Source organism: Ursus arctos, unplaced genomic scaffold, assembly GCF_023065955.2.
Source record: "Ursus arctos isolate Adak ecotype North America unplaced genomic scaffold, UrsArc2.0 scaffold_15, whole genome shotgun sequence".
NCBI classification, from domain to species: domain Eukaryota; kingdom Metazoa; phylum Chordata; class Mammalia; order Carnivora; family Ursidae; genus Ursus; species Ursus arctos.
The window spans coordinates 25,058,241-25,083,966 of NW_026622819.1; the positions used below are offsets into that span (position 1 = coordinate 25,058,241).

The 25,726-nt window shown below is 39.3% G+C and overlaps 1 protein-coding gene and 1 long non-coding RNA gene across 4 annotated transcripts in view; one reads left to right on the forward strand and one right to left on the reverse strand.

Annotated features, from left to right (window-relative positions):
* Positions 1-25,726, forward strand: part of NPR3 (natriuretic peptide receptor 3) — a 71,460-nt gene that overhangs the window by 24,868 nt on the left and 20,866 nt on the right. The gene's annotated exons all lie outside the window — the stretch shown is intronic.
* The window catches only part of LOC123001459 (uncharacterized), a 49,379-nt gene that overhangs the window by 11,473 nt on the left and 12,180 nt on the right, over positions 1-25,726 (reverse strand). The window contains exon 4 of one of the 2 annotated variants that reach the window (XR_006410369.3): positions 13,976-25,212. The exons of the other annotated variant lie outside the window; for it this stretch is intronic. This is a non-coding gene — a long non-coding RNA (uncharacterized LOC123001459). Of the gene's footprint in view, positions 1-13,975; positions 25,213-25,726 lie in introns of those variants that run through there. 2 annotated transcript variants of the gene reach the window in all.

The window sequence follows — 25,726 nt, forward strand, 5'->3', positions numbered from 1 at the left end:
GATTTCATATCTGTTCAAATCACCATTTAAGCATAATGTTTAGTTGGGATTTTGGGGAGAGTCCTCATTAGATTATGGAAGTTCCTTTCTATTCTTTGCTGGTGAGGTTTTGTTCTGTTTTGGCAAAATTACGTCTTTTATTAGAATAACTGAAACGAAAACAGCATAACAAGCATTGAAGTTTATATAATGGAGGTTAGGGAAAGGCTCTGGACACAGGTTTTTATTGTAGGCACTGTAAATTGTGGTATATCCCTGACACTCTGTCATATATGTTAGTACTGCATTCATCGTGTTTAGATGTTGGCAGCAGCCTTGGAAAGGTTGTGATCTTCCCAAAATGCAAAAATTTGAAACTTTAAGCTTTGGTAAGCCTGTACTGAAACACTGGGAAGTTGGAGTGTCTATGATTTTTAAAATAAAATAACTATTTTATGTTTTCAATTTATCAAATTTTGATGGATTAATGCAAGTTTGTTTCCACAGAATTGATCTTCTTTTCCTTCATCCCTCCCTTTTTTCCTCCATCTCCACCTTTTGTGCTCTCCTTTTAAAGTTGATTTTTTATTGAGATAATTGCAGTTTTAAGATGCAGTACAGAGAGACCACTTGTATACATTGCCCAATTTCCCCCATTGGTAACATTTTGGTAAATTATATATCTGATCACAATACAGATATTGACACTGATACAATGCACTGACCTTACTCCTGTGTGTGTGTGTGTGTCTGTGTGTCTGTGTGTGTGTGTAGTATAGAGTGTGCATATTAAGTGTAGGTTGGGGTGTTTGAATTTCATCAAATGCCTTTTCTACATATGCTGAGATAATCAGATGGTTTTTTCTTTGTTCTGTTATAATGTGCTAAGTTGCATTACTAGATTTTTCTCTTTTCCAGTGTTATTGAGATATAATTGACATATAACATTGTATAAGTTTGGTATATGCATATATGGCAAAATGCTTACCACAGTAAGTTAGTTAACACCCACCACCTTGCACAGTTATAAAATTTATTTTCTGATGATAAGTTTTATGATCTACTATCTTTGCAACTTTCAAATATACAACACAGTATTAACTATAGTCATCACACTGTACCTTAAATTCCCAGAACTTACTTATAACTAGAAGTTTGTACCTTTTAGTCACTTCCACTACTGGATTTTTCTAATTTTAACAATGCCTGGACTCCAGGCATAACTGGTCTCTCTATACTTCAAGACTTTGAGCTTTTCTATTTCCCAGGTCATATTGCGGAGAATAAGATTATGGTTGCACCTGCGCTTGTTCGCCTGGGTGCGGCTTCTTCAGCAGCGTCATCTCGAGGGCTCTTGTTAGTCTGTACATTAGCATCTCTGGGTCACATATCTGCTCCTGTTTCCCTCCTCTTTGGTGGGTAGTTTGGCAGGTGCATGTGTGTGGTGTGATAGAAAATCAGACTGCTTAGGGCTGGGCTATCATTGGGACTGTATGTGTTGCATGTTCTTTAATAGTCTAGTTATTGACACATGTGTCTTATGATGACATTTCCACCATTCCTATGGGTAATACAAAAAAAAATTTTTTTTAAGATTTATTTATTTCTTTTGGGGGTGGGGCTTGTATGAGGTGGGGAGGGGCAGAGGGAGAGGGAAAGAATCCCAAAGCAGACTCCCCGCTGAGCACAGAACCCGATGCCGTGGGGCTTGATCTCACCACCCTGAGATCATGACCTGAGCCAAAATCAAGAGTTGGCTGCTTAACCGACTGAGCCACCGAGGCGCCCCTAATAATATTTTTGCAAGTGCCTTTGTCCTTTTACTAGTGAGCCTAGTGGAGACCTATTCCATTCCGATACATCATGTTTTAGTAGGGCCCAGGGGCCACTACTGGAGGCAGTGTAGGCTAGGGGTTTCATAGAACTGGCTCTGCCTCTTACTGTCCTTATCTTGGGTACATTTCTGAAACTCTGTGCCTTAGTTTACTGACTATAAAATGGGGAAATAATTTTTAGCTGACAAGGCTGTTGAACTCAAGAATTGTATATAAATAATATTTAACACAATGCCAGGTACTTAGTAAATATTCAATGGATGATAGCTATTATTTCTCTTACTTTTGTTTCTTATACTCTAGACCAATGTATATGATACTCCTGCGTGCCTACAGTATCTAGTACTCCTACTTACCCTTCAGATCTCAACTCAGATGCCACCTTCTCAAGACATGTCTTTCCTGACACTCCAAACTATTTTATGGCACTCTGATTCTTTCCATCATAGCCTCTAGCTATGTGAGGGATTTTCTAATTAAAGCTGGCCTCTTCTACCAGACTGTAAGCTATGTGGGAGCAGCAACTATGTCTGTTTCTGTTCATTCTTACATCCCCTTGTCGTATGCTTGGTACACAGGAAACAGCCAATAAACATAAACTGTTATTATCACGCTAACTATTTTAGTTATAAGTGAACAAGACGACATCAAATCCGACCTACTCCCAGCACAGTGATAGAAAAGTAGAAACTGAAGCCCAGGAAGGTGAGGTGGCCCTTCCAGATGTAAGCAGTATGCTGCACTCAATATAAAACTGTTGGGTGGTGATGGAATCCTATGCCTGGACCTTCTTAGGAGTTCAGTTTCACTTATACTGTGGGAGATGGTGTTGGGGGATAGTAATGGGTTTTCATAGTGGGGATTCTGAAGGCCCTCTGGGAGTCATCAGAAACCTCAAGTTAGAGGTAAAGCCCCCCTGGAGAGACCTTCAACTCTCAGAAGGTTCCCTACGTGGCTCAGACAAGTGTTTGCAAAGTGCCTGCCTGGCCTTCTCTGGTGGTTTTTATTGTGTTGCCCACATGGGAGATGGCTCTCACTCAAGGGCATCTTAATGGGTGTTTGGCTTTTGCCATGTGAGTGGTTCCAATTCTAGAGCCCTGGATTTGGTTTTAGAATGCACTGTGTGGTGGCCAAGCCAAGATTAGTTGCATCCCCTGACTCCTGCTTCTGTGACTTCCTTTTTCCACTACATCAGTCTGACCCTTTTATTAACAACATGCCCAATATGGGGGTGAACCCATGACCTGAAGATTACATGTCTCGGGCCCTACAAGTGAGCCTGGCAGGCAACACGGGCTGAAGTCCTTCCTTCCTTTTCCTGCACCCTGCCTGCCCAAATACACACTTTTAAGATACCAATTTCTCTTTACTCTTTCACATGCTTGACAAAACCTGGCTAGGACTCTGTCTTCATCTGCAGCAACCTGTCCCTCCTGTTTTCTTCTGAAGTGTAAATTATGATTTCCTAGATCATGGGGTGCTGTTTATTGAGTGCTCCAGAGAGCATGGCTGTGAGCTTGATTTGTGACCATGCGGTGGTCCCATCTACGGTGAGATCCTCATCACCTAAAAATGCTCAAGCAGGTATACCCATGGCCATGAGCTCTGGAAGCCCACAAGAGCTGCACTTCTATGCCAGCATGGTCATAAAACATTATGCACCTCATACACCGACGGTATTCACAGAGATGTGGACAATTTATCTTGTAGCAGACCATATGTGGTGCGTGTGTGAAAATATCCGTGGTCCTAGAGGAATGAAATCAACCACAGTGGAGTGGGTTCACTTAGTTCTTTAGTAGGAAGCTCCTTCCAAATTCATCCAAGTTTCCATGACCTCTTTAAATGGATAATGGTCTCTTGACTTAGTGTTCATTAACTCTTTATAATTATGTACAAACTTTTGTGAGTGAATGAACATATGTATATTACTGGAGAGAGGGGCCAGTACCCCCACCTGTTTCTTAATGGGGTCAGTGTCACAAAGCAGTAAGAATCATTGAACTAGACCATGGCTAGCCAGCATACCATTTGCCCACTTATTGTCTGAAGCCCCATTTCTTCTTACAGATAGGGCGGAATATTGTGCACACACAGCTGCAGTGAAAACTCGCTCCCCTGGAAGAAAATGAAGAAACACCTAAATGCTGGAGTATTTCCTCATCTTAAATTCTAAAACCATTAGTTTTATTGCTGAGATGGAAGATACTTGGTCATTCATTCCTTCCTTCATTTTGGACTAGAGAGTCAGTCTAGTCTTTCCAATTCCTAGTGTTTTCACATTATGTCTTGAAGAGGTAGACTTAAATTTATCCTTGCTACTATTTCTCAGTTTAGACTGAGCCAGTGCTGGAGACATCTTTTCCCCTCTGGCAGCCTGTCTGACTTCTCAGTCGTGTAAATCCCACTCTTGGCCTTGCCCCATTCTCCCTATTGTGTTTGGCACTTCTGAGGCCCATTCACTGGCTGGCCTCGTAAACAGTTGGCTCTGCCTTTGGGTGAAGCTCACCTTCTTCCTCTGATGTTGTTGTTGTTGAAACCAAAATAATACATGACTTTCTAGACTGAATACAATAAATGAAAAAAAGAACCAGATGGAATTAAAAAATAAATTTATGGTACTGTAAGAATTATAGAGAAACAGCAGTGTCCTGTTCTTCTCTACTCCTGACTCCCATTCCTTAGAGGCAATAATCCTTAATGTTTTTATTGGCCTCTTCTGCTGTTTCCCTCTCTATTTCTAAAATAGCCTATTTATGCTGCTGATGTTGTTATATAAAATCTGCTATCATCTCATTATTTTCTAAAATGGAAATAGATTTAGCTCCTTTACAGTAACAGTTTCTCTACAAATACTTTTCCTCCCATCCTCCCAATATTTTATAACATAGTTTTTAGTTAAAGGTACATTCACAAAATAAAATTTGAAGAAAAGCTACCCCCCACATTCAGAGCTATTATTATTATGACCATATATATAATGAACCATGTAGCAGAACCATGTGGTGTTTTATGATTACATTTCCTCTCCTGTGTAGCCTTTTTCTCTGAAGTTAATAACTTCCTTGTTTTTTATTTGCTTCCATATAGTTCTCACTATTTTGTTCTCATTCCCTAGAATGATGTTAGTGATTTTTCTTCTTCAGCCCATTTTTTTCCTGCTCTAGTTTAGAGTAATTGCTTCCTTTAGAATCAACCTGGAAATGGTCCTTCAGTTTTCTCCTGTATTAGGTCCCCTTTTTCTTAGATATCAAATCTCCTTCTTAGTTGAATTTCGCCTTAATTTTGAAGAAGATGATGTGAGTGGAAAATCTTTTGAGACTTTGAATATTACAAAACATTTTGTTTTATTTTTATATCTAATCGATTATTTAGCTGGGTATAAAATTTAGTTTGAAGATTCATTTTCCCTTAAATTTTGATGTCATTGCTCTATTGTTTTGCAGCTTTTGGTGTTACCATTCTGATTATTTATGTTTTTCATGTCACATTTTTTTTTCTCTGTCTATAGAAGCCTTTAGTATTTTCTCTGTATTGTTGATTGTTTAATCAGGGTCTAGTCAGGAAAAACTAGGTAATTCAACAGAAGGAATTTAATAGGAGAAGGTAACTTTAAGGTGTAGGAAGAGCTGAAATGCCAAATAGAATAGTGAGGCAAGCCAGAAATTAGCAACAGCAAAAGCTATTACCATTTCCAGAGCTAGAAGGACCAGGAAAGAAATAGTTTTACCAGGACCAAAGAGTTAGGGCTGCTCATAGGAGCTAGATGCATGGAAGAAATGCATCCTTGGCCAGAGATGCCACCTAAGGTGAGGGGGGAGAGAGGAAGAAATATCCTGGTTTTTTCCTTCTTCCTGACTCTCCCACCAGTGCTTCCCATTGGCTGAACCAACCAGAAGTCAGCTGACAGGGAAATGCAGCCTGGAGGAATCATCCTCCTGTGATATAGGGCAGAGCAAAGCAGATGCAGGGAGGGAAATGAATTGGAGGCCACAGGCAGACAATTGGCTCACTGGTGCTCTGTGTTTTCACAATGATGTGTCTTGGTGTGGGTCTTTTAAAATCTTTGTGCTGGTCACTTTGCTTGCTTTCCAGAAATTTTGAAGTTGGATGTTGGCTCTTTTCAGTTGATTCTTCAAATTTTTTCTCCCATTTTCCAACTCTGCCTTTTTCTTTTCCTTTCTGAGAGATTGCCTCAACTTTATCTTCCGAAGTGTCCACTAAATTTTTAAATTCTGCTATCATATTTTTAATTTCCAAGAGCTCTCTCTTATTCTCTTTCTAAAAAATAGTACCCTGGCGTTGTTTCCTGGATTCAGTATCTTATCTTTCTGCATATACACTTTCATCAGATCTAGACTACATTTCTTTCACATTTTAACTTATCTGAAGTTGGGATCCATGTTATAATTAGTGGACTATCACAATTTAGTAAGTAGAATTTTTTCTAAGGGAACATAAAACAAAGATGCTTTTTACAATTCTGGTATCTTACTTTTGTTGAGATGAGGTGTTTTTTGGTAAGTTTTCTTTTACTTTCTTCATTGTTTATTTCAAGTTCCTTTTAAAAAGTATTCCTTTTGATTTCTTTCTCTTTCATATTACAAGGTTTTCTTAAACTATTGGTAAACTTTAGCTATTTAAGGGTGATCCATGAAAGAGACTATCTAGAAGCTCTGTGTGCATGAAAACGTGTTTAGAGGTAGATTTTATTGTAGGGTAATAAGGTATTGAGCTAGTTTTTTCTTTTCTTTTCTTTTCTTTTCTTTTCTTTTCTTTTCTTTTCTTTTCTTTCTTTCTTTCTTTCTTTCTTTCTTTCTTTCTTTCTTTCTTTCAGATTTTATTTATTTATTTGACAGAGATAGAGACAGCCAGCGAGAGAGGGAACACAGCAGGGGGAGTGGGAGAAGAAGCAGCAGGCTCCCAGTGGAGCATGGAGCCCAATGCGGGGCTCGATCCCAGAATGCTGGGCCGAAGGCAGACGCTTAATGACTGAGCCACCCAGGTGCCCCTGAGCTAGTTTTTTCAAAGGCTTATCCGAAATATGATTAGCTGGAGGTTGTTTCTCTTAGGCTCATCGAAGAATTCACCAAATCCCTTCTTGAGAGTTGTAAAGCTTCCCTACATTCTGGGAGACCATGGTGGGGAAGCTTCACCTTCAGGATTGTAGACTTTTCACTTAAACCTCATTTTCAGTTTTATGCTTCACCTGAGCTCCACCTGTGCTTGATACCTTCCTGTTCAGATCTTTTTTGTGTCAACAGCTTTAGCCAATAAACCTCCTGTTTTCTGCCTGGATGGGAAGGGACAATTTCTTCTCTGGGTAAGGTTTGTTGGTGGCTTGGGGCAGGGGAAGTGCATTTGAGTCGAAGTGATCTGTACACAGCCTTTCAACTAATCCCACCATTTTCAACTGCATGGCACCCCTGCCTCCAGAGGTAACAGGTGCCTCCAATTCTAGAGCTTCTTTATGAGAATTCTTTGTTTTTTACTGGCACTCCCTGCTCTATTCCTGTACATAGTCTAGTTTCAGCTTCTTGGGTCTATTGTGTTGGTTACCCCTTTCCAGCTTCCAAAATTTTGTTGATATTTCTCATCTATTTCCTTCCTGTACTCTTTCCACTTATAAGTTTACACCTTAAAAAATTTCTCTTATTGTTGTTTTGGTAGGGATTTTGGAGGGAATGTGTGTTTTACCGAAGTCTCCCTGGATTGTTGAATCTCAGGACCATGCAAATGTTCAAAGATGGTGATGCCATCTTGTTTTGTATGTTTGTTTGTTTTTTTTGGTAGTGACAGGTGTGGGAGGGTAATCTCGTTATATTCAAAGCAAGGAAGAGAGTTGAGTGTGTTTGAGAGAGGGATCTATCGTGTTTCTTGTGGTCCCAAAAGCTGTAGCTCCTTTAGAATTTCCTGTTTGGTTCCAGTTTCCCTTGTAGTGGCTACTTTTTCTTGACTTACTAGCTTAGTGTTCACTTTCTCACCCTCACAGACATGTCTGCCTTGGGTGATTCTTTAAAAGCAGTTATACACAAGCAACATACATTAACAGTAATACTAAGAAAAGGGTTGTTCTTTTACAGGTTTGTTATACAGGTGTATGAAGACTTTTTTTTTTTAACTTTATGTCTAGGACTAAACTCCTCTAATACAGCTTATATACCAGATTCTTTTGAAAAATGATTCTTTTGTACATATACAGGAACATCATCTAGGGATCCTGTTGCCAGTCAAAGTAGAAGTTTAGGTTTGAAAGTAGATTTTTTAAAAGCCAAGTTGACTCAGTTTAAGGTTAGAAGATGGGATATTTAAATAAAAATAATGGGAGCTGTTTGTGTCCTGGCACATTATTTGTAATTTATCACAGTGCAGTGGTAGCAACTTAAACCCCTTTCTAGAATCGGTTAGGACTCTTTTATTATAAAACAAAATACTTTAGGAAAAAAGTTAAAAAACATTTGAAGATGTTAACAGGCCCCAACGTGGGGCTCAATTACCTTCCAAAGCAGAGACTGTCTCCTCTGAATGTGATCCAACCCCTAGTAATCTCCACTATTGCAGACAGCATTATTCTAGAGCCAAATGCAATCCAGCTGGGGAAGAGCTGTGGGAGAGAAGGCCGACTTCCTGACCATGGACTAGGGCAGTGGACTTGGGCTAAGAAAGCCCTTGGCCAGGTCCTTCACCTCTCAGGGCTTCCTCTATTATAAAACCAGAGATTTGGGCTACCACCTCAAGGAGCTTTCCCAGGCCCAAGTTTCTGTTATTACATATTCAAAGTGTTTTTCTGACTTTAGTCTTAATTTAGAGGCTGTTTCATTGTCCTTATCTGGGTATGGAATGTACATCCTTTACCGAAAAATCACAGTGTAACAATCATCACAAGACGTCCCCTCCCCTATTTTAGGAGATTTATTACAATGTTCTATTCTGCTGCTTGTAACCTTACATCAGAAAAGTCTCTTGGAAATTTTCATTACTTCGGTTTTTTAAGAACAAAGGACCAACTTTTCTTCAGCTTTGAAATGGTCACCATTCTATGGTATGTGTTTGCATATGCAAAACTCACCTTTGCATACATAAGGAATTGCAGTGTTCTGTGTTCAATCTGCCTTATTAGCAAAGAGAGCTGCAAGTGTACTTTTGCAAACACCAAATTAGAGCCTAGTTTTTAAGATGAATCAGAACTGTTTTTTAGTCTTTCTCCAATGAACCTCAGAAATGGCTTTTTGTTGTTACAAAAAGGTGTTCTAGTTATAAAGAACGTGTAGAGCCTCCCCTCACTTTTTTTTTTTTTTAATGAAATAATGCTGCATCCTTAGTGCTTTGGTTTTCAAATTCGGTTTCATGCTTCTTAATGCCACCTCTGTTCTTGACTTGGGGTAGAATTTGGTAAATGCTGTTTTTATTTCTAACCAGGTATTCTGAGCAGGGGGTGATTTTATAACCTTGAATATTTGCTCGTTTGAGGTTAGCGGGCCACCCATAGCTTGTTTTTTCTCCTTATTTAAAAGTTGAAAATTTAACTAACTAAACAAATATTCCGGCAGTGTTTGAGGCACAGCAGTATTGTTAGGTAGGTGGGATGTGTATTTGGGCATTGCCTCTCTCCCACGTTTCCCGCTGACACTCAAAAATGAAATGGGAGCCTGGGGAGCAGCCGATTTATCTAGCCAAGGTATTTGAACAGAGACAGGTTTAATAAATCATTGCTTAGATAGGCCACACATTACATTTTGGAAAGCCCAAAATGTTGGAAAACACCGCTCTCATTTCCTTCAATGAGGGGATGGCCTAGCAGTAAAGCTGTTTAAACCAGCTTGGATTTTGACACTGGTTTCGCACAGGAACAGTGTGGGAGGTGCCATCAGTTGAAAAGTTATCTGATCATCAATAAAATCTTGGCCAGGCACTTCACCCCCTCTTGTCTTACATAATATCATTTAATGGACTCTGTATACTCTTACTGAGATTTTTAAAAGTTAGTTCTGCAGTAAAAGTCATGAAAGAAGAAAATGCAGCTGATGGATGCAAGCCCTGTTTGCCCCACTGCTGAAGAGACTGTGCATAGACGAGCTTTTGTGTCTGCCAGAGATGCTTCGGAAGGAGACCCTCCCCTCCCCCCGCACGCTGCCGGCTCCCCTTTTTGTCCTCAGTCCCTTTCTTTAAAGTCAGCCAGGGAATCATTTGTCCAAATGAAAAGGCCCTTTCAGGCCCTGAGAGCTCTGCTAATTGTATTTGAAAGAGTAAAAGCGAACCACAAGTTGGCTTTTAACAACAGAAAAATAATGAGTTCACATACCAACATATTAATAAGATTAGTTTTATTAGGAAAATGTAATCAGGCAGACAGTGGCCCTGCAGAAGGAGTGGCTTATTAAAAGCCACTCTTTTCGCTAGCTAAAGAAATACCAGTTGGCTTTCAAAGCACATTTAAATAAAGATGCACTGACATCTAAAAAATAGTCACTTTCCTTTTCTTGAAATAGGAAAATTGCCTTGAAATTGTTTATTCTTGTAACTTTTAAATTGTTTTCGTTGTGCCACATTAGAGTATTTTAAAAACTTGGGAGTCTCTCAACTAAATTGCTTTTTGTTTGATTGTAAATCTTTTATCCATTTGCTTGTGAGTTTTCACATATTGGCAGGTGTGGATTTATTAATTGCAAAAATAGTACCGAACAGGTGCAATCTGAAAATGTTTGAAAAAGGAAGAACCACAGTACTTATAAAAAAGGACTTTTCCAAACAGTGGGTTTCATTTTGACCTTTAGAAAGACAATCACTGTTTTTTTTATTTCCATTAGTTACAGTGATATACTTTCAGTTAGAAAGATATTTTGCAATAATGGTGACAATATACTCAAATATGCTTGATTAAAATAGCAATGCAGTGAGGAAAAACATTTCACAAGTGAAAGGCTACGCTGTTTTACTCTTTTTTTTCACTTGTATTGTCACTGCATGGAGTAGAGGGCATTTTCGCACCTTGTCCAAATTCTTCACAATGAAAACACAATTTAAGTTCTTTTTAGAATAATCAGATCACTTAAACTGTGGACCGTGGCTACGTTACCATTTGGCTTGCAATGAGCACACACGTCAGCTTGAACTATTATACCCATTAGTGCACATGAAGGAGCCCACCGCAAAACCGTAGAGGGGAAAGCTCTGATTAATCTGTTTTTGCTTTTCTCCCCTGGTGCTCCTGGAGACTCAGGGTCTCAGCATCCCTCTTTCTCCACATGGTGAGGAACTCATTTACACAAAGATATTGGGGTTCGGTAGGTTAGCATTGCCAGGATATCGCATTTATAGGAAGCACCTAGAAAAGGAAGACTTACAGTAAGTGAGCCTAGAGGTGGAGTTTTGCTGTCAGGGGGAGGAGGTGAAAGAGTCTCCCAAATGCCAGGATTCATTCTTTCTCAGAGGGAAATCTTGCTTTAGTCAGATCACCCCCCCCCCCCCACTAGAGCAGCACTTCGACGCCAGGACGCGAAGCCTTGCATTTTACTGATAGGACAGCCGCAAAAGGACTTGGCATTTCACATAAATTGACAGGAGCCAGAAGAGAATGCCCATGTGTCCAGCCTTCCAGCCTGGGGGAAGGGAGGCGGACAGGCCCCAGCCAGCTTCGTGGGCCGCTGCACTAACACAGGATTCTGGTGTTGGATGCTGACAGCAGCCACAGGGTTTTAAAGTCCAAGGGTAGAGTTCTGGTTCATAAGGCCTGGCCATTGATGCTGCTGTCTGTGTGGGTGGATGTGGTAGAGGAGCCCGAGATAGTGGTTCAATAAATATTCATTAATGGGCATTGAAACAATTGATGACCTCAGGGCACGCGACCTTGGTGCCAGAGACTTTAATCTGTGAAATGGAGAAAACCGCACCGAGTTGCTCTTGGAAGTTACGAAAAATGATTGAGAGTGATAGTGTCCAAAGAAAACAGCCTGGCAGCCAGAAGCAGGACATCCCGGAGCCTTGCAAGCAGCATGCCACAGCACTTGTAAGTGACATCCTTTCTGGGGGCCGGCCAATTGTTAAACGAGGAGAACTAGAATAATACATTGCTACGGACTCGATCCGCTTCCCAGTTGTGAAATTTGAAAGTAGCTCAAGCTGTAGGAAATTATTTTGCATTAGTATTTATCTTCTGATTTTTGCCCCCTTGGAGTGAGCGTGCTTCATTTTGTAAAGTTCTAAAAATCTTCCTCCCACAGGCTGTTTTTGGAGGGAGGGAGGAGGTGAACCAAGGATCTCTTTTTTTTTGGTATAATAATTTGATAATTGGCCTAAATTGAGAGCTCTTTATTAATTATTTCCTTTATTCTTTCCTTTTCCTGCTCTATGTGAGATAATTACTAATTCACTGAAGTCAGATGGCTGTGTTTCCAGCCCATCGTGAAGATCTTAAAGATTTAATTTCTCTGTTAGTAAATGGACCTGTGTCAGATTGGCACCTTAATTAGCCCAGTGTTGCCATACAAATTACATGCATTTCAATTTTAGGACATTTTTCCTTTTCTGTACTCAGCAGTGACATATATTTAATGTCAAACCTATGTCCAAGAATTTCTTGGGGAGGGGCAGCTGGATGGCTCAGTCGGTTAAGCGTCTGCCTTTGGCTCAGGTCATGATCCCAGGGTCTTGGGATTGAGCCCTGTGTCGGGCTCCCTGCTCAGTGGGGAGCCTGCTTCTCCCTTTCCTTCCCACTTGTGGTGCTCTCTCTCACTATCTCTGTCTCTCTCTCAAATATATAAATAAAATCTTAAAAAAAAAAAGAAAATGTAAATAAAAAAAAAAGAATTTCTTGGGGAGAGCAGATCTCAGATACAGTTCCTAGGCTTTCTGGGTGCACACGTAGCTTGCTGACCCCTTGACCCTGTGCATCACCATGCGTAGAGTTAAGCCCGGAGATATTTGAATCCGTATGCATACCATCGAGCATTTACCAAGTCCTTGCTTTGGTCAAGACATTGTGCCCGGTCCTGTGAGGACCATTCAGCATCTGTGTGGGTGGCTGTGGAAGGACAGGTAGGAAGAGATGGGTACAGATGAGCCTCCTAAGTGAGGCTAACGGAGTCCAAGCTTAGAAGTAGGAACGCCATTAGACGCATTTAGGGAATCGTGAGCAAAATAACCTGGCTTGACCGGAGAGATTTCACAGAGGAGTAGTTTGGAAAGGTCTCTTTCTGTGTTGAAACTTGCCCTTCCCTTGGCTGCCAAGACGCCACCGTCTCCAAGTTCTCTGCCTACACTGCAGTCCTTGCTAGTGTCCTTTCATGAATCCTCTCTCCCACTCGCTCCACAAATATTGGTGTTTCTCAGGGTTCTTCCCTTGGCCCTTTTCTCTCCAAACACTATTTCTGGGCAGCACATCCACTTGTCTGGGAGGGATGTTCACCTCTATGTGGATAGCACCTAAATTTGTATCTCCAGTGGCAGCCTGTCTCCTGAGTGGCAGGTCCCCCCTTCCAAATTCCCACCGGCACCTCTGCCGGAATAACATGGTATCTGCCTGCCTCATGCTTTTATTGGGAACTGCTCCATTTCGGTGCTTGGCTGGACGAAGCAGAGAGGGGCGTCAAGGAGGATGGGAGTTTGAATTCAAAGAACTTGTTTTACATGCAGAAGGAAGTGGGAAGTAGGAGACTGTAGTCAAAAGGAGATTGTCTCTCATAGTCCATAGTCTCTCATGTTTCATTCCCCCTTCTGATTACCCCCCTTTCTTTATCCCTTTCTTCCCCTACCGATCATCCTAGTTCTTATGTTCCATAGATGAGAGAAATCATATGATAGTTGTATTTCTCTGCTTGACTTATTTCACTTAGCATTATCTCCTCCAGTGCTGTCCATGTTGTAGCAAATGTTGAGAACTCGTTCTTTCTGATAGCTGAGTAATATTCCATTGTATATATGGACCACAACTTCTTAATCCAGTCATCTGTTGAAGGGCAGCACGTATTGCATGGTGCACTGGGTGTTATACACAACTAATGAATCATCGAGCCTTACATCGGAAACCGGGGATGTACTGTATGGTGACTAACATAATATAATAAAAAATCATTTAAAAAAATAAATAAATAAATAAAATAAAATAAAATTGAATATGTATATTTATACTAAAAAAAAAAAAAAAAAAAGGAGATTGTCAAGGATTTTGTGAAGTAGAACTGCTCCGGGTGATGACAAGGTCTAGGGTCTTGCTCCAGAGCAGTCACATTAGGATCAACTGGGAGATCATTGAAGCGAGGGATCTTGCTGCTTCATTCCGTAGATCTACTGAATCAGAATCTGCATTTGAACGAGGTTCCTAGGTGACCTGTATGCACATTAAGGTCTGAGAGGCGTTGGTCTAGGGTGTGTGCATGAGAGTGAGTTGAAATTGAGGGGAGATGAAATTTGTCAAATAATGGCTGTCAGGGAACCAAGAGGCTGTGGTGTTGAATGAATGAATAATGCACAGGGACACTGAAATGGCCCAGTAAGAATGCAATAATGTGGGCGGAGAGGAAGAATGTGAGCCAACTGCCAACCTCCTTAATGCATTCATTATGCCCTGGGAGCGAGGGAGGGTCCTTGCGTCAGATGACAGAGATATTTGACAGAGGATTTTTGACATCTCAGTTCTTTGAGAATAGAATCTCTAATTAGGATTTCCCCCCCCTTTAAGTTCCATATCTCAGCTCTTAAGATAACATAGCAGGTTCTTAAATGATGACGGATTAGCTTTATGAGCAGTGGACTTAATGAGGCTAAGCCCTGTTTTCTGGCTTTACGTCAATTTATAATTTTTCTTTTCTTCTTCATCCTTTTTTTTTTTTTTAAATAGCAGTAAGAGCTGACTTTAATGATCTGATATCCAAAATTACCCTTTTTTTTCTTTCTTTGATTCTATTTTCCTGACAATTAAAAATGTATTTGCTAGGATAAACTTTCATATTCTTTTTTTCTTCCTCCTGATATGTAGATAACATCTTGAAAATCTCATGCTAGAGAAGTTACATTTGTCTTTGAAAGAAGAGGCTGATATCTTTGGTTCTCTATCCCTGCATGTGAATTCAGTCCTCGGGGAGGTGCCTTGCTTGATAAGCAAGTTAACATGGATGATGAAGGTGCTGGTTTGGAGTTAGGAGATTTGAGTTCTGGTTGTAGTTCTGTCCTGGTATCTTCGTGACTTTGAGTGAATCAGGCAACTGTTACGGGCTTCAGTTTCTCATGTACACAATATGCTGGTTGGACTGTATGAGCTCTAAATTCCCTTCAGTTTGTGGAATTTTATAATTCTCTGGTTCTTTGGGGCTATACCCAGGAGTTTCTTCTATCGTGGCCAATATATTTATTGAGTTCAGTGTTATTATGCCTTTCAAAATATTGTGGCTACTGCCGTGATTCAAAATCATGACACATCTGCATCTAGAATATTCTGACTGTTTTGGTAACTTTCTTAAGCATATCGAGTATCCTCACATTAGCAGAGTATGTTAGCTCTACAAGTTTTTAAAAAGAAATAGAGAATCTTTTAATTGCCCAAGGGAATGAAACAATTTTCTTAATGAGATAGACTTAAAAAGACCAATCTCTTCAAAATGTATAATAAGATGTAGCATGATTCAACCTTGTGAAGACTATGGGGCATTTCTTGAAATTTGAAGACTTAACTGAATTCTCAAACTGTAGACCTGAAGGCATACTTTCAGGATAATTACAAGGGATGACTATTCTTCCTGGTAGTTAGTAAGCATATGAAACTCATTATTTGCATAGTTTCCAAAGGCTGTCTTAAAATGTGTTCCAGAATGATTTAGATAAGTTCATTACGATGGATTCCAAATGGGACTGAGAGCGTGTCGGTCATTTGGTGTGTGGCTCTACTCTTTTAGGTTGATATTTAAGATCTATAAATGTCTTTTAAAAAATTATTGATTTAAAAATTAAAAAAATTTTGATTGATGATAGAAAATGCAGAACTAGACTGGACAAAGCATGAATGACTGTTATGTATTTTCATGTGTTCTAATAGCACCAACTGTGGAAAATTTCCACTATTTTCCTAGCTTGAGTTGTTCATTTAGGGAATTGATTAATAAAGAAAACTTTTTATTGTGGGAAATTTCAAATATATACAAAAAGAGAGCGCAGTATAGTGAAGCTCCATGTCCCCATCATTCAGCTTCAATTATTACCAACTCAGTCTAATTTCATCTGTAAACTTGCCTACCTTCACCCCTGACACCTGATAATTTTGAAGCTAGTCTAAGGCATCCTCATCCTGTCTGTAAATATTTTAGTTTGATTCTAAAAGATAAGACTCTTTAGTATTTTTACAAGTATGCAATACAGTATTGTTAACTATAGTCACAATGCTACACGTTAGATCCCTAGAACTTATTCATCTTATAAGTTTGTACCCTTTGACTAACATCTCCCCGTGTCTCCCACCCCCAGCCCCTGGCAATCACCATTCCACTCTCGGTTTCTATGAATTCGACTTTCTTAGATTCCACTTATAGCTGAGATCATAGAGCATTTGTCTTTCTCTGTCTGGTTTATTTTGCTTAGCATAATGCCCTCTATGTTCATCTATATTGTCACAAATGGTAGGATTTCCTTCTTTTTTATGGCTGAATAATATTCCATTGCATATCTATCAGTTAATTTATCTATTAATTTATTGATGGATACTTAGGTTTTTGTGTGTATGTGTGTCTTGGCTATTGTGAATAATGCTGCAATGAACATGGGGTTGCAGATATCTCTTCAAGATACAGATTTCAGGGGCGCCTGGGTGGCACAGCGGTTGAGCGTCTGCCTTCGGCTCAGGGCGTGATCCCGGCGTTATGGGATCGAGCCCCACATCAGGCTCCTCCGCTATGAGCCTGCTTCTTCCTCTCCCACTCCCCCTGCTTGTGTTCCCTCTCTCGCTGGCTGTCTGTCAAATAAATAAATAAAATCTTTAAAAAAAAAAAAAAAGATACTGATTTCATTTCCTTCAGACATATACCCAGAAGTGGGATTGCTAGATCATATGGTAGTTCTATTTTTCATTTTTTGAGGAATCCCCATACTGTTTTCTATAATGACTGTTCCAGTTTACATTCCTACCTATGGGGCACAAGTGTTCCATTGCCTCCATGTTCTCGCCAACAGTTGTTATCTCTTGGTTTTTGTTTTGTTTTTAAAAAATTTTTAAAAGATTTGTTTATTTATTTATTTATGAGTGAGACGAGAGAGAGAGAGAGAGAGAGAGTGAGAGAGAGAGCTGGGGGAGATGCGAGTGAGAGAGAGAATCCTCAAGCAGACTCCCAGCTGACCACGGAGCTCGGAGCTCGACATGAGGCTTGATCCCAGGACCCTGAGATCACAGCCTGAGCTGAAATCAAGAGTTGGATGATTAACTGACTGTGCCATCCAGGCGCCCTGTTTTTAAATAACTATCCTAAGAAGTGTGAAGTGATATCTCATTGTGGTTTGATTTACATTCCCCTGATGATCAGTGATGTTGAGCACCTTTTCATGTACCTGTTGGCCATCCTTATGAACCCTTTGGGAAAAATGTCTATTCAGGTCCTTTGCTCATTTCTAAATGAGAATATTGCTATTATTTGCTGTTGAGTTGTATGAGTTCCTTATATACTTTGAATATTAACCCCTTAACAGATAAATGGTTTGCAGATATTTTCTCCCATTCCATATGTTGCCTTTTCATTGGGTTGATGTTTCCTTTGCTGTGCAGAAGCTTTAAAAAGCTTGTAATTATTAATTATTAAATTTCAAGAAATGCCCCATAGTCTTCAAGGGTTCTACTTGTTTATTTTTGCTTTTGCTTCTTATGCTTTTAGTGTCATGCCCAAAAAATCATTGCCAAGACTAATGTCCAGGGATCTTTTCCCTATGTTTTCTCCTGGTAGTTTTCTAGTTTCAGCCTCACATTTAAAACTTTAAGCCATTTTGAGTTAATTTTTGTGAGTGTTGTAAGATAGAGGTCCAATTTCATTCTTTTACATGTGGATATCCCGTTTTCCCAACACCATTTATTAAAGAGACTACCCTTCTCTATTGTGTATTCTTGGTTCCCTTGTCAAAGATTAGTTGATCATACATGTGTGGTTTTATTTTTGGGCTCTTGATTCTGTTCTATTGGTTTGTGTGTCTATTTTTATGCTAGTACCATACTGTTTTGATTACTATAGCTTTGTAATATGTTTTGAAATCAGAAAGTGTGACGCCTCTTGCTTTGTTCCTTTTCTCAGGATTGCTTTGGCTATTTGTGGTCTTTTTTGATTCCATACAAATTTTAGGATCGTTTTTCTATTTCTGTGAACATTGCCATTAGAATTTTAATAGACATTGCATTGAATCTGTAGGTTGCTTTGGGTAGTATGGTCATTTTAACAATAGTGTTTCTTCCTATTCATGAACAGACAGGATTCTTTCCACTTATTTGTGTCTTCTTCAGTTTCTTTTATCAATATCTTAAAGTTTTCAGTGCACAGATCTTTCAGTTCCTTGATGCAAACACTCTTCTTATTTTTATTATCATGAATTTGTTTTGCCCACTCTTAAATTCACACAGCACATTCTGTATGAATGAAACCATAAACTTATACTCTGTGTCTGGCTTCTTTCACTTATATGCTGTTTTTGAGATTTAGCATGATGTCTTATGTATTAGTCTATTTTCCTCTTTTTAAAATTGCTGAGTAATATTTTATTGTATACCATAATTTTATAATTTATTCTTCTGTAGATGGGGACATCTTTTTTCCAGGTTGGGACTATTATGACTAAGGCAGCAATGAACATTCATGTATAAATCCCTTTGGGGACATAGGCTTTCATTTTTATTGGATAAATATCTAGGAATGAAATTGCTGGGTCATAGCATAGGTGTATGTTTAACTTTACAAGAAACTGCCGAAGTAATGTTTTAAATTCCCACCAGCAATGTATGATAGTTACAATTGTTCTACAATCTTATCTACACTTGGTGTTGTCAGCTTTTTACTTTTAGTTAATCTGATGGAGGTAGAATGGTACCTCGTTGTGGTTTTAAATTGCATTCTCTTGGTGACTAGTGATTTTGAACTTCTTTTCATGTGCTTATTGGCTTACTTCATTTTTGTGATCTGTTTGCTGAAGTATTTTGCCCAATTTTAAATGGAGTTATTTATCTCTTTTGTTATTGACTTGCAAAGTTCTTTTTAAATATTCTGAGTATATCAGATATATGTATAATGAATATTTTCTCTCAATTTTTCACTTTTTAATATCTTTAATGACACTCTTTGATGGCAGAGTTTTTTATATTGATGAAGTCTTTTTTTAATGTTTACTGCTTTTTTGTATTCTCTTTAAGAAAAACTTGTTAATCCCAAAGACACAAAGATATTCTGTTTTCTTTCACAGCTTTATAGTTTTAGCTTTTATGTTGAGATCTGTGATCCATCTCAAATGAATTTTTGTGTATGCTGTGAGATAGAAATCAAGTTTTAGTTTTTTCCCATACTTTTTTAAATCAATTTGTCCCATCACTGTGTGTTGAAAAAATTCTGTTTTTCCCATTGTGAATTGCTTAAGTGACTTGGTCAAAATTCAGATAATGATGTAAGTGTGGGTTTTGGACTCTTTGTTCTGTTCCATTACTGTATTTGTTTGTATTTATACCAATTCTATACTGTATTGAATACTGTGGCTTTATAGTAAATCTTGAAATCTGATAATACAAGTTCTCTAATTTGCTCTTCTCTTTTCAAGTTTTGCACATTCCAAGTTCTTTCCTTTTTCTGTGTAAATTTTAGAATCAACTTGTCAATTTCTACAAAAAAACTTCCTGGGATTTTTTGGTTTGGATTGTATTGATCTGTCGACTAATTTGGGGAAGAACTGACATGTTAAAAACATTAAATCTTCCAATCCATGAACATGGTATATCTCTCCGTTTATTTGATCTATCTTTAATTTTTCTCAGTAATGTTTGTAGTTTTCTGTGTGGAGGTTCTGCATATCTTTGATTAAATTTATTGCTAATAATTTTATGACTTCTGAAACTGTTGTAAGCAGAATAAAAAATTCATTTTCAATATTTTGTTGGTAGAGTATAGAAATGCAGTTGTTTTTTGTATATTGACTTTGTATCGTTTTATATTTGTATTGATTTGTATTGTTTTGTTCTTTAAATTGAGATATTTACCATTGATATCTTTTCAATCATAGACTCAATCTGCTTTTAAATTTAACCAGTGAATATTTCTTTTTTCAATATTGCACTTTTCAGTTCTAGAATAGCCACTTGCTCTTTTTTAAAGCTTCCATTTCTCTGCTGATTCTGTATTTGGTCATTCTTTGTGGTCATCCTTTTCTTTGTTTTTGAAAGTATTTATAATAGCTGCTTTAAGGTTCTTATCTGCTAATTTCAACATTTGGATCATTTCAGGGTCACTTTTTATTCACTATTTTCTTGACTATAGATCATCTATCTCTCTTGCTCCTGAATGTCTAGTATCTTTTGAGTTTGTAATGGATGTTGTGAATGATATGTTATAAAGACAGTATTCAGTTATGTTCCTCTGAAGAATCATTTTTATTCCAGCAGGCAATTAAATTACTAATTACTTTGAACTTTTGGAAGCTTGGTCGTATTTTTTATTAAGGCTACTCTGGTTTGGTTTGCTTTTAGTTTTAGGATGAATCCTTAGTCTCTTGGTATAGACTTTACTTCTAAGGTGTGGCTTATATAGGGCTTTATTAGAAAGCCTGAGATATTTCCCAGGTTACAAACTCCAAATGCTCTTCTGTGCAAAAGGCAGCAATTTAAATGTTCCTTAGCTACTTCAGCTTTCCAGCTCTTGCTTTCTACTGGATTTCTTGGTGTCCTTCCTCTGTGTGTGCAGTTTAGGAATCAACTAAGGACAGCAGAATTTATGAATAGATTTGAGTGCTCCCTTCTCTGTGGCTATCTTCTTTCCAGGATTTACTCCCTCATTGTATGTCCTCAGGATCATCTCTGAACTATATCTTCTGACCTCTAAGCCAGGAAGGCTCTGACTTTCTGCTTGAATCCTAGCTACCCCATGTCTTCTGGACAAGGAGTACCCTTAGAGGATACTCCTATACATTTAGTTCTCATGAAATATGGTCCCTTTTTTCAAGGATCAAATCTCCTATATTTTCTGCTTCTTTTTGGTCACTTCCCAGTGTCTTCAATTAGTTTTTTTTTTTTTTAATTTTTTTTTCAGAGAGTATAATTGTTTTTTGAAACGTTAATCTGATACAAAATACTCTACCACTACTGGAATTCTCTTTTTAAAAATAGAACTATAATGCTATTTCACACCTGAAAGTTTCCAATAATTCCTTAATTTCATCAATAAACAGTGTTCAAAATGTGCAGGGAATTAAATTTCTTGTGAGGGAGATAATATATAGTTCTCTGTGTGTGCGTGCGTGCGTGTGTGTGTGTGTGTGTGTTTGTAGCAAACCTGATGGAAAAAATTTCTTCAAAGGGAAATTCATTCATTCACTGGCTCAGAATTATATTGTTAGTTTCAGTATGAACATCACGTATTGGAGTTAAAATCTGGAAGTCTTTCTCTTAGTAGCAGCTGCTGAATCAATTTTATGGCAATTTCAACTACATCAGACCCAGTCAAAAACAACTACATGAAATAGGGCTTTGAGCAGCTAAAATTGACATACAATCTATTAATTTTATCAGAGTAGAATCTCTCAAATCCTCACTCAGAAATTGTTTAACCCATTTTAAGAATAGTTATAATGAGCTTTGTGATTTCTTTCCCCAGTTTACAGAACATTAATAGTAATAAGTCTGAGAGAGAAAGATGACATCAAGAAAGGCACAGTGAAAGTAGCAGGTAGTGACAGTGGAGTCAACTCAAGTGAGTACAGTGTCTGTGTTAGATGCAGGGCTAGATCCCAGAGAAACTAAGATACCTACCATGTGGTTTGTGCATCAAGTAGCTTGTGGAATGTCAGAGTATGGAGGCATGCAAAAGTGTAAAATAGACTGGTCAGTGAGATGATATGAGTTTGCAGTAGGTGCACTTGTGGAAGAAAGGAAGAATTGGGTGGTTCAGGGAAAGATCCAGCAAGAACAAGTTTGAGTGGCTCACAGAAGGTTGATGTGTCAGTTAGGATCCTGGGAGGAAATAAGACTCATTGAAAGGAAGTGAAAGCGACCTCAGTGAAGGGACGATTACAAAGTTATGTGTGGAGTTAAGGAAGATTAACAAAAGATGGCAAGGAACCCCCTAGCCTGCAAATGTGGGAAGCTGTTACAACTCCTAGACCAGAAGGGGGCAAGAGAAGGGAGAAGTTACTAGCACCCATGTGGCTTGTGGCAGTTGGGGAGAACACCTGTGACATCTGGTAGAGGAGTGCAGCCCCTGACATCCTGACCTTTATCTCCTTCCACCCTCTCATCTGCTGAATCAACCAGAAGCCAGGGGACAAGAGGACCCAGTTGAGTTGTTCATATATGTCAGCCTCCTAGAGCACAGAGCTAGTTGAAGAAGGGTGGAAGGTGGATCTGGAGGGGGTAACCTGAGAATATCCAGTAAGGTTGAGTAGGAGTTTGCTTTGGATGAGACAAGGTCCATGGGGAAGGCATTCCAAGCCCAGGGGCTAATATGTAAAGGTACCTCATGGCATGCTCAGAGAATCCAAGAAATTTTATGAAGAGTAGGGCATAGAGTTCATTTGGGAGTGTGAATAATGAAGAGTCAGGGGCGCCTGGGTGGCTCAGTCATTGAGCGTCTGCCTTTGGCTCAGGGTGTGATCCTGGCGTTCTGGGATCGAGTCCCACATCAGGCTCCTCTGCTGGGATCCTGCTTCTTCCTCTCCCACTCCCCCTGCTTGTGTTCCCTCTCTCGCTGGCTGTCTCTCTCTCTGTCAAATAAATAAAATCTTTCAAAAAAAATTAATAATGAATAGTCAGCAAGGAAGAAGTGAGAATATCTAGAAACATACAAGTCTGGTGTCAGCGTTGTGTAAAGAGCCCAATATACTTTTTAATAGCAGTGAAAGCTACTGGTCTGCCTGTTGTCACAGCCTTCCTTACATATGGAGAATCATAATAAGTTAATATCACATGCAGCATACTTATGCCATCAAGGCAGGAATGTATGCAGCTAATTTAGAACGTATGTGGCTCCCCAAGAATACTTCCACCAAAAGTGTTTACATTATTCAAATACTTTGATACTTAGAGAAAAAACACTGAAGAACCTGGAAACTTTGCTTGTATGAAACATCTTTTCTTCTTTGATGAAGCTGGGTAGATGAAGCTTTGCTACATTTATTACTATTATTTATCAGTCATCATATTTCACATTGAGTGCCAGTTAGAAAAACATTACATCAGTAGATCTTCTATTACCTGATTTGGTTGCTGATGTGCTTGAAACAGACTGGTCTCTGATATAGGACCTCATCCTTTACATCCAACTTGTTTAGATGCTCCTTTGGCCTAACAGGCCTTTTTCTTCATTGCTGGGGCAAGGTTGACTTTGAGTCCATGACTTATCAGAAATCCTGATCTACTTGATCTGAGACATGTATTAGCTCTGGTTTAAAGACTGAATTAAGAGATGAGGGACAATTAGCTTGTTACCTCATGTCTCCTTTCCTCCTTCCATCCTCTGCCTTCCCATTCCCTCTCCAAGTGTGGGTTCTGCTTCTCCATCACTGAAGAACATCGTCACTCTTAGTCTTCTATTACTCTTCTTGCTCTTTCCAGTCTACATACTCAACTTGTAGAGCTACCAACCCAATTAAAAACACAAACTAGAGCACAAAGCTGTTTTCCAGTATTAGTTGGCTGAACATATGTGTCAGTAGGGTAAATGTCATAACTAAGCAGTCCTGGTTTGGACCCCTACTAAAAACTTGCCCATCCAACATTTTCTGGAATCTTGACCCCATCCATTGACCAAGATATCTCCATTCTGTTAGAGTGTTAGAGTCTCTCTCAGGGATAATAACAGTGCCTATCAATAAAAGGTTTGTAAAGACTAAATGCAGTAGAACTCAAGTGTTTACATAGCTCCTAGCATGTAGCAAACATTCAATAAAAGTTAGCTGTTATAATAATTACCTGGCATTAAAGAGAACTGCTTGACTTTGTTCAATCTAGCATTTTGTAAACTTGTTAACCACTGATATTTCTAGAGTCATCCATTAACATTTTAGGGAATGCTGCTGTTCTGTGGAATACATCTTGGGAAACTCTGAATTAAGAACTGAACAAAATTAAGCTTTTGGCTATTCATAGTGATCAATAATGCTTGAACTAGGAGTTGGGGGTTCTGGATCTTAGCTCAGTCCTTACCATACCTTGAAATTGCTTAAAGAAAAAGGGAGATGTTTCATGTTAAGACACAAGACATAAATGAAAAGATGTCCACCCCCCATCCCCAAGAAAAAAATAACCCCAAAGCCTGGATTTTTGCTTAGCTCTTCCTTGCCATCACATCTCCGGATGACTCAGGGGAAGTGGTCTGAAGTTCTCAGGCTGTTTAAAAGGATGTCATTAAGTTGGAGAAATTAGAATTTACATGTTCCTTCTGATTTTGGCCTTTCAGAAATAATGAAGCCAGAAATTGTTCTCCAGTGTTTCCCTGTCTCCATCTCCCTTTGGCTTGGTCACCCCTCTTCTTGTCTTGGGTCTATCTTACCACCTGGCAGTGAATATTGCAGGCCTTGCAGGGTCCTGCTGTCTGCCCCAGCCCTTCTTCCATTGGATTTTGGTATATGCATTTATCCACTTCAACACGGTGCCTGATAGGACCATAGACCCCTGAGACTAGAGGCCAATGAGTATCCAGAGCAGTCTGTGGGGGTTGGGTCATCACGCCTTCCAGAGGCACATCTGTCTGGTTGGGCACTGGTGGGATATGAAGGCCAAGGACAGATATCACTTACTTGATCATCTGAAAGCCAGGGACAATTACGTCATTATGTATGTGCATTTCTCAACTAAGCCTTCAAGGGTAATGGGTGATGAGAAGCATCTGGATATGACGTCTGTGTGACACATTCAGAGGGCAAATGTATCAGATGACTGAATTCTCTGCATGAACAAGGGGAAAGTTTCTGAGTCATTCTCATTTGCTTGTGCTCCACAGCCACCAATTCGAAGAATCCAATTCCATAGAGTCTTCCTCTACCTCGTTGCTCCCTACCAGGTGGCCCCATGTGGCTTTCCTTGCTGAGGTGTGCTCGTGTAAATGGATGCCATATGCCAGCACTGTGGTGCCTGTGCTTAGCCTCCACGGCTGTGACAATCATTAAAAGGGCAGCCAGTTGCTGTAGTATGGGAGGGATCATAACTTGACTTAACGATCTTCCCAGGACTGCTTTTGCTTAATGATCCATTCTGTGTTAGGTGATGGGAGAGAGAGAGAGAGAGAGGAAAAAAAAATCTGCTTCTGTCTGTAGGCAGCCACACTCTAGGCTGTAAGATCTGAGTTAATCCCAGGGTAGGCATTGCTACAGGGGTGGATCTGAGCCCAGGATAGGACAGTCATTTGGGAAATTTAGGGCAAACCCCCATCCCATGTAAGTCATAACTTCAGTATAGGGAGAAAAAATCTGCCAGACATGATGGCAATGCTTTGGCTAAGCTCACAGCTGGGCCCTGGCTCTCTCACCGATGTGCTGCCTAACTGTTGTTAGTAAGCCTCTTGACCTTTGCATTTCCTCAGAGTTCAACTAGGATAAGGATTTAGATTTTCAACTTAACTTTCCTCAAGGCTAAAATAAGCAAGTAACCAAGTGTGAATTCCATGAAGGCGGGCCCAGTAGAGAAGAGCAGGCATTAGAGTGTCTGCCAGTAAGAATGAGAACTCTCTCTTTTGGTGTTGAAGAGGTTGTGATGTCACTTGGTTTAT